Source organism: Triticum aestivum, chromosome 3B, assembly GCF_018294505.1.
Source record: "Triticum aestivum cultivar Chinese Spring chromosome 3B, IWGSC CS RefSeq v2.1, whole genome shotgun sequence".
NCBI lineage: Eukaryota > Viridiplantae > Streptophyta > Magnoliopsida > Poales > Poaceae > Triticum > Triticum aestivum.
The window spans coordinates 701,770,181-701,780,435 of NC_057801.1; positions in this window are offsets into that span (position 1 = coordinate 701,770,181).

The window sequence follows — 10,255 nt, forward strand, 5'->3', positions numbered from 1 at the left end:
CCCCGCATCATCCGCACCCCATCCCAACTGACGCCGCCGCCACCGCGCAGCCCGCACCCCGCCCAAACCTGCCCCGCCGCAATCGGCGACGCCACCGCCCCATGCTGCCCCAACCGGTGCCACCGGTCAACTCCCTCGCGGCCACCTCCCCTCCTCCCCAACGGCGGCGTGGCCCCTCCCCTTCTCCCCAATGGCGGCCTCCTCTATCGCCTGGTGGAGGCAAGATTTGGGGCAGCTCCTGGCCACCACGCGTGTCCGCCCGGCCCTCCCACCTCAGCCTCCTCCCGGTGGTGCTCCTCCGTCGATGGAGCGCACTGGATCCGGTGATGAGCTCGTGAACCACACACTGTTGTCGGGTACACCCTCCCACTGACGCCCGAGACCTTGTTACCCGTCGCATTCCTCCTCCCCCTGTGGCCGCATCTGGTTTTCTTGAGTCACATGCGAGCTCCTGCACTATTGCTGACCCATCGAAGTTTTTGCGTTGCTACAGCACTGCGGAGAGGGGTCACCGCTTCCCCTCATCTCATCACCCTATCCTCAAGAGAGGCACAACAATATAGAGGGATCAGCGTTGAACAAATCCTGTTGTATGCCAAGTTCAACCAGAGCGACTACTGTAGTTCGCCCTACTTAACAAGGGCGTTTAAAATCAGATGATGCCATATAGTAAATGCTTTCTTTGCTGTTATACTCCATCGGTACTAGCTTGAATCTAAACAATTTCATACAAATGGTCATTCTGCAAGTTACTAAGCATGTAGTTCTCTTCTTATGCCCATGATGCAACCCCTGTATTTTTTTGGATGAGTTTGGTGATGTAGCTGTCTTTGGATGCAACAACACAACCTATGGGTACAGTTGGTGACGCAGCTATGGATATTGTGTGTGATGCTGCTACTATGTGCAACAAGGGATTTGCTTTGATCTTAAAAACTATATTTGGATGACCCCCCCACCCCCCGAAAAAGAAGGAGTTCCCACAAAAAAGAATGTTTGGTAGGTCAGATACAAAAACGACTGAAGTTCAAAAGGATAGTAGAGTGTGATACAAAAAAAGAGAATTTTGTAATGAAAATATTAGTTGAACCAGAAAAGAAGATAACACTGAAAGTATGTGTGTGATGCAGGTAGAGTACTAGTTGTACATAATAGCTTCCCAACCCACTCCCAGGGACACGCCATAACAAGCAATAGAGCTCCACTGTGACCCTCACTATAGAACTTGTGTTGCACCTGAAGTTCAACACAAGAAGTATGTGTGTTCCATAAGTTTATCAATTTCTAAAGAAATCCTTGAAGTTCAAATTTAAATAATAGGGCCATCCAATGTTTATTACAAACCTGTGATTTCCCCCGTTACTACAGAATAAACCAAGAAGTTCAAAAATAAAAAATGGAATAGTTCAATTAGTTTATCAAAAATGGCGTTTCCCAGTTTACTAAACAATTGGAGAAGTTCAAATTTAAATAACATAGAATTTCAAAATGTTTATTCCAAAATCAAGAAGGTGAAATTAAAAAATCAATTGGTTTAAAAAGTTTGTAAATGTGGAGTTGCCCCTGTTTTTTTAAGATCTGGATTTTCAAATTTAAAGAAGTGATTGGTTCGATGTTTATTACATAACTAGGAGTTTTCCCTTTACTAATGAATAACACCAAGAAGTCCTAATTAAAAAATAAAGCCGTTTGATGTTTACTAAAAATCTTAGAGTTTCCTCGATAGTAAAGATTAAAATCAAGAAGTTCAATTTTAAAAAACGGAGTAGTTCAATGCATATTAAAAACTCCATTTTTTCTCGTTACTAAAGAATAAAGCCAAGAAGTTCAATTTTAAAAAGTAGAGCAGTTTGATATTTATTTGAAAACTTGATTTCTTTGATTACTAAAGAATAAGACCAATAAGATCTATTCCAAATAATGAAGAAATTCAATGTTTCTAACAAAACTCCAATTTTCACATTCCTAAAAAGCACAAAAGGAAGTTAAAAAAAGTTAGAGCGGTTCGATGTCTACAAAAAACTAAGTTTTTTTGTTATTAAAGTGAAATAGGTAGAAGTTCAAATTGACAACAGACGGAAGGTCATGTACTGCATAGTGTCTCTTTCGTATGAGAAAATAAGAGTAAAAAGGCGAAGTCCAAATTTTTTGTTGCTAGAAGTTCAAGTGCACAGACCGAGAAAGTTCAAAAAGTTCCTCGTGTTCAACCAGTTTCCACAACGGAAGCTTAAATTAAAATAACAAAAATAGTTTAGAAAAATAAATTAGAAAAAAGAATGTGGAGGGGGTCCAATATTTATAACAAAACTAGGATATTTTGATGCTAAAAGAAATAAACCAATAAGTCCAAATTATAAAAAAAGAGAAGTTCAATATTTATAAAAAAACACAAGTTTTCTTTGTTACTAAAGAATAAAATTAAAGAAGTTCAAATTAAAATAAAAGGGGTAGTTTGATGTTTACGGAAAACTCAAATTCTTTACATTTCTAGGAAAAATAAAAGTATGAGGTTTCATTTAAAAAATGTTTGATTCTTATTTGAAAACATGTTTTTTCTAAGAATAAGACTAAGAAGTTCAATTTGAAATAAGAGAGAAGTTTGAATTATATAAAAAACTCAGATTTGTTGCAAGAAATTCATGTGCATCTCCGTGCATAGTTCAGAATTTATATTGCGGGACATTCAACCTCCAATTACATGTTTTAAAATGCCAAAAAATGGCGTTCAACCTTCAATTGTGTGTAGTCCAACGTATACACAAAAATGTGACAAAAGTTCATAGTGAAAATAGTGAGAAGTTCAAGTACTACAAGGAATGCGTTTCAGGTGAGTATAAAAGTATAGAAATATAAAAGCTTAAAAGGTTTGTTGATAGAAGTTCAAGTGCTCTGCCCGGAGAAGTTCAAAAATTCTTGCGATAGAGGTTCACCTTGTATTTCCATGTTTGATTTTTTCCGTATAAAAATCGAATACAATTATTTACTCAAAAATATGAAAAGGTGAAGTTCAAATTGAAATAACAGAGAAGTTCAGAGTTTATTTAAACCTAGGATTTACCTGTTCAAAAAATAAAAAACACAATGCCTTTTTTGCATTTTAAAAAACAACTCATAAATGAAAAAATGGTTGCTAGAAGTTCAAGTGCTCGTCGAGGAAAAGTTCAAAAATTCTTGTGAGAGAGGTTCACCGTGTATTTAGATGTCCAAAATACATAAAAGGATGTTGTTTGTTGTGTTTTAAAATAATTCACTCAAACTAGAGAGAAGTTCAAAGGGATGATATCCAGAAGTTCACATACTGCATGGTGTTTGTTTCGTATAAGAAAATATAAACCGTGGGAAGTTCAAGGTGATGTTCTAACAAAATATTAGTCTAAAACATCATGTTGTACAGTTTCTTGTTATGTATTGTTTCCTAAAGTTCAACAATATGTATGGATGAAAAAAACTAGTATATGTTGGTTTCAATTCAAAAACTACAAAACAAAGAAGCCCAAGTAAATTCAAATACTAGAACAAAAAGAATTCCAACGAAGGAGAAAAAGAACACAAAACATACACGCTAGAAAAAAGAAGAAGAAAACAAAGCTTGCTCAGATAAATGTTAACTCTGGAAGTTTAAGAAACGAAAGAAGAAGTTCAATATAAAAAAATAACAAAGTTCTATTCGAAATAACGAACAAGTTCGATGTTTCTAAAAAACCTCCAATTTTCACGTTTCTAAGAAAATAGACAAAATAAAAAAGGTAGAGTAGTTCAATGCCTATAAAAAATCAGATATTTTCACGTAACCGAGAGAAGTTCAGGTTGATAACTGCCAGAAGTTCATGTACTACACGATGTGCATTTGTATGAAAAAAAAAGAATGAAAAATCAAAGGCTAAAATTTCCATTGCTAGAAGTTCAAGTGCTCAGCCCGGGAAAGTTCAAAAATTCTTGTGAGAGAGGTTGAGCAAAAATACGTGACAGAAGTTCAGCATGAAAACATTGGGAAGTTCAAGCAAAGGCTAAAATTTTGTTGCTAGAAGTTCAAGTGCTCGGCCCGAGAAAATTCAAAATTTCTTGTGAGAGAGGTTGAACAAAAATACATGACAGAAGTTCAAGGTGAAAACAGCGGGAAGTTCAACTACTACACAAAATGCATTTCAGATAAGAATATAAGCATAGAAAACTAAAGTCTTCAAAGGTTTGTTGTAAGAAGTTCACGTGCTCCTCCAAGTGAAGTTCGAGATCTCTAGTGCGAGACGTCCAACCTTCAACTACATGTTAAAAACAAGTAAAAACGATGTTGCTTTTGCCATTTTTAATACTGCTCTCAAACGGTAACGAATTTGTGACGATTGTCTTGATGAAAAATTTAGTTGCTCGAAGTTCAAGTGACCTGCCCGGGAAAGTTCAAAAAAGGATTTTGCCCATTACTAACAGATAAAACTAAGAAGTTCAAATTTTAAAAATGGTGAAGTTCGATGTCTATAAGAAATGTAGATTTTTCTCATAATTTTTCCCGTTACGAACGAAAAAACCAGGACATTCAGTTCCAACATATCCAAGAAGTTGTACGATGTTTATTACAAAATTAGCATTTTTTCCCATTATAAATGAATGACACCAAGAAGTCCAAATTGAAAAAAATCAAGAAGTTCAATTTTAAAAAATACAATAGTTCAACGTATATGAAAAAAATAGATTTTCCTTGATAATAAATAATAAACCAAGAAGTTCAATTTCAGAAAATGGAGCAGTTCAATATTTATCACAAAAACTTAAATTTTTCCCATTGCTAACGAATAAACCAAGAAGTTCAGTTCGAAATAACGAAGAATTTGTGTAATGTTTATTACAAAACTAAGATTTTTTCTGTATAAAAATCGAATGCAATTCTTTACTCAAAATATAAAAAGGTGAAGTACAAATTGAAATAACAGAGAAGTTCGGAGTTTATTAAAACCTAGGATTTACCTGTTGAAAAAATAAAAAACACAACGCCATTTTTTGCACTTTTAAAAACAACTCATAAATGAAAAGAATGGTTGATAGAAGTTCAATTGCTCAGCGAGGAAAAGTTCAAAAAATTCTTGTGAGAGAGGTTCACCGTGTATTTAGATGTCCAAAATACATAAAAAATATGTTTTTTATGTTTTAAAATAATTCTCTCAAACCATAGAGAAGTTCAAAAGTGATAACAACCGGATGTTCACGTACTACATGGTGTGTATTTCATACAAGAAAGATACAGATAAAGTGAAACAGAGTGAAGTTCAAACAGACATGCCCCAAAAGTTCAACTACTTCATGCAGTGCGAAAAACAGCATGTCAAAAAATAGCACATCAAAAACAGAGTGAAGTTCAAACAGACATGCCCGAGAAGTTCAACTACTTCATGCAGTGCATTTCCGTTCGCGATGAAGGCAGAAATCATGATCTTGTCATTTTCTAATTTACTTCAAAACGACAGGAATATCATTTGTGTAAGTTCAAGTCCTCGGTCGGAGAAAGTTAAAAAAATATTGTGAGAGAGGTTTGTACAAAAAGAATATCATTTGTGTAACACTGATGAAAATGGATGGGAAAATTACAAACAAAAATATGTCACAGAAGTCCAACGTGAAAACAGCAGGAAGTTCAACTACTACACTGAATGAATTTCACAAGAAAAAACTTTTAAAACTGTCGCGAGTATGAAAAAATGATCAACATGGAAAAGTTGCGTGTTTATAGCAGCTTTCCATCGGTATATCACTTGCTTAATTCCGGTGAGTGAATGAAGAGCTACGAGCAAAAAAAGCACATGAAAAACAGAGTGAAGTTTAGGCAAAACTGTCACAGAAGTTCAAGTACTTCCCACAATGCATCTTCGACGAATCTGTTTCGCGATAAAGGCAGAACGAGTGATCTCACCATTTCTGAAATTACCTGAAAATGGCTGGGACTCAGAGAAAACCATCAACATGAAAAAGTTTTGCATTTTTCGTAGCTTTTCAAGAGTTTATTATTTGCCCCGTTCTGATGAAGTTTGTAGAAATTACGGCGAAAATAGGTTTTTAGCCATTTTCAAAATCGACGTAAAACCGTAAAGAATTTGGAGAAACAATATATACCTGAAAGTTTCGCATTCGTTCAGGCTTTCCAACGCCATATCATTTGCTACGTTTGGACGTATGATTAAAAAAATATCGAAAATACAAACTTGTTAGAACTTGTACCGTTTTCTAAATTCCTCTTAAACGATTCAAAATTAGAAAAAAATTTCAACATGATAAAAAAGTGCATTTCAATAAGTTTTCCAACACCATATCATTTGTCTCAATTGGATTAGGAGTTTAGAAATGGCAACGAAAATACGAACTCGGTTGTTCAGTTTGCGAAATTTTACGATTTTCCACATTACTCTTTAACCATAGGGAATTAGAAAAAACTTTCAGCCTGTGGAAGGAGCGGTTTTACAGCAGCATTCCAACACCATATTATTTCCCTCATTCTGATAAACGGTTTAGAAATGCGATCGATTCATTTTTTTATATGAAGAAAAAACGGTTTTCAGAACTGCTCTTAAACCACTTACATTTTGCCAAAAATGGTTTTCAAAACTGCTCTTAAACAACTTACGTTTTTCAAGATACTGGTATCCATAGCTTTCCAATGGTATATCGCAAGCCCCATTTGGGCAATATTGACGGAAGTTCAACCTAGCACTAGGGGAAGTTCAGGTCGAACAAATCAGGCAGTAAAATTGCAAAAAATGCAATTTCATCACAACCCGAGAGCAAAATCCACCAGCGAGCGAGATTTCTATTTAAAAACCAGTATTTAGTTGCTAAAAAACGTTTCTAGATTACACTAACATCATATAGAACACTACTAACCAGAATAATTCGCGGGGGAAGCCACGGTTGCAAAGATAGCCCAAAGGTCAGGTTCGTACAGAGGGAAGTTCAGGCGCGTGTACAAACAAAAATACGTCACAGAAGTTCAATGTGAAAATAGCATGAAGTTCAACTACTACGCTGAATGAATTTCAGATGAAAAACTTTTAAAATCGTTGCGAGTATGAAAAAATGATCAACACGGGAAAGTTGCGTGTTTACAGCAGCTTTCCATCGGTATATCACTTGCTCAATTCCAGTGAGTGGATGGAGAGCTAGGAGTAGTGGATAGAGATATACGAGGAAAAAAGCATATGAAAAACAGTGTGAAGTTCAAGGTTTCATACCGAGAAGTTTGGGTACTTCACGCGATGCATTTTTGACGAATCTGTTTCACGATAATAACAGAAGAATGATCTCGCCGTTTTTGAAATTACTTGAAAACGGCTGGGAATCAGAGAAAACTGTCAACATGAAAAAGTTTTGCATTTTCTATAACTCTCCAACGGTATATTATTTGCGCCATTCCGATAAAGTTTGAACAAAATATAGCAAAAATATGTTTTTTGCCATTTTCGAAACTGACTTAAAACCGTAAAGAATTGGGAGAAAGATGCATACCAAAAAGTTTCGCATTTGTTCAGGCTTTCCAACGCCATATCATTTGCTGCATTTGGGCGCATGGTTACAAAATTAGCTCGAAAATACAAACTCGGTAGCACTTGAACCGTTTTCTAAATTACTCATAAACCGTTCAAAATTAGAAATAAACTTTCAAGATGAAAGAGTAGAGCATTTTCATAAGCTCTCCAACGTCGTATCATATGCCTCAATTGGATTAGCCGTTTAGAAATGACGTTGAAAATACGAACTCGGCTGTTCGGTTTGCGAAATTTATGTTTTTTCAAATTACTCTTTAACCATAGAGAATTATAGAAAGCTTTCAACATGTGGAAGTAGCGGTTTTGCAGAGATTTCCAACGCCATATTATATGCCTCATTCCGATAAATGGTTTAGAAATGCGATCGAAAATACGATTCATGTTTTTTGTGTGAAGAAAAAACGGTTTTCAAAACTGCTTTTAAACCGCTTACATTTTGCCAAAAATTTAAGTTGGGTCATGGTACTGGTGTCCATAACTTTCGAACGGTATATCACAAGCCCATTTGGGCAATGTTGACGGAAGTTCAACCTAGTTTTCAGGAAAGTTCAACGTACTACAAGCAGGCAGGTCAGGTTGTGATCAGAATATTATTGTCATCCCGTGATCAGAATAGTGTCTATGATATATATATATATATATATATATATATATATATATATATATATATATATATATATATATATATACAAATGGTCTATTCTGCTAATATTAGCAGAATAACTATTCTGCACACCACTTCCGCACTGCACGCTGAACGCAAGTGCACTGCATCTTCTGGACGACGAGCACTGCAATATAGACTAGTGAACTTCGCGTCGGAAAAAACTGCACGCAGTGTTTTTCTGGTACTGTTTTTGCTCTAATTTTTTGATTGTTTATCGGAACGAGGCGTATAATATACTGTTGAAAAGCTATGGATTAGGCGCACCTTGGACATGTTGAACAGTTTTCGAGATTCCACACGGTTTAAGAGCAGTTTTGAAAATGGTGCGGCGGATGACGAGTGGCAGTGAGCGTTTTTTCGCGTTTTTTCTAAACCTCTTGTACGAATGAAGAAAATGATACGCCATTGGATAGATATCATCAAGGCGCATCTTTTTCATATATAAATCTTTCTCTAATTCGTTACGGTTGAAGAGCAGTTTCAAATTTACTAAATCGCGGAACTCTGTTTTTCTAATTTTTTGAAATTTTTGGTACTGTTTTCGCTCCAGTTTTCTAACCGATTGTCGAAACGAGACGTATGATACGCCGTTGGAAATCTATGGACAAGGCGCAACTATCGTATGTTGAAATGTTTTTGAGATTCCTTACAGTTTTTAGTTAATTTTGAAAATCGTGCGGCTGACGTCGAGAGGCAGCGGCTGTTTTTCGCGAAATTTTTCCGAACGGCTGGTCAGAATGATTCAAATCATACGCCGTTGGAAATATATCAATGAGATGCAACTTTTTCATGTAGAACACTCTCTCTAATACCTTACGGTTTAAGAGCAGTTTCGATTTTACCAAAAAGCGGACACTCTGTTCTTCGCGAGACCAAAATCGTCGTATGTACTGCATCGGACAGAAGAACACATTGCTTCAGACAAAATACCGCACTACATCAGATGGGAAAGTGCACTGCATGGTTTCTTTTAGTTTAAACGTATTTTTTCTTGGACGAGGAAAGAAGAACGCACTTCTTCACACGAAATACCGCACTTCATTAGATGGGCAAGTGCACTGCATGGTTTTTTTGTGGGACGCATTTTTTCTCGGACGGGGAAAAAATGCACTGCTTCAGACGAAATACCGCACTTCATTAGATGGGAAAGTGCACTGCAAGGTTTTTTTGTGGGAGGTAAATTTTCGCAAACGAGGTGGAGTGCACTTCATGTCGAGCGTTGGTAAACCGCCATACTATGAAAAGTGAACCTAGAGACCACCGGGCCGTGGCGCTACCGAAAGTGAACGGCGTGAGTTTTTTCCAAACTCAATATTTTTTTATGTGTGTAGACCGCGTGAGTGGACCGCGGGGGGACTGAGCGAGTGAACTACATATAATGAAAAACGAACTTCATTGAGATATATTTTACCAAGCGAACTGTGGAGGAGTATTATAGCAAACTGCATGAGACAACAAAGTGAGCTTCAATCTTTACTCATAAAAAGACGGGCAACCACACGGCAATGGCGACAGAGGGAACTTCACACGCCGACGAAGTGCACTGCCGCGCCACTACTCGCATCGAGCGCATGGACTACAACAAAAATAGTAACTTGCTCAACACACACACACACGCACACATACTCCAATACAAAACAATATCCTTTGCACTGGCAGCACCCAGTTGGACGTCTCTCATCACGACTCTCCTGAGATGAGAGTAAACAACAGCAGTAAACTGAGATACCACAGGAACTGAGATGCCACATGAACTTCTCTCATCACGACTCTCCTGAAACTTCACTGCAGCAGAGACCAAATGGACTGGACCGAACCACATCATGCTCATGCCCGAGCTGCACGCGGGTGGTACCGAACTGCAAAAGCCAAAAAAATGCCGGCGCCCGTGGATGAACTGCTAGAGAGGCTCACGGTGCACAGCTCCAGGGATCATGGTGCACTGCTCGAGGATGGCGGCAGGGCTGGGCAGGCCGACGCGACAGCGGAGGTAGAAGGAGGCCGGGGAGGGAAGGGTGAGTCGCGGAGGATGGGCGGGGCGCGGAGGCACGAAGAAGGCGGC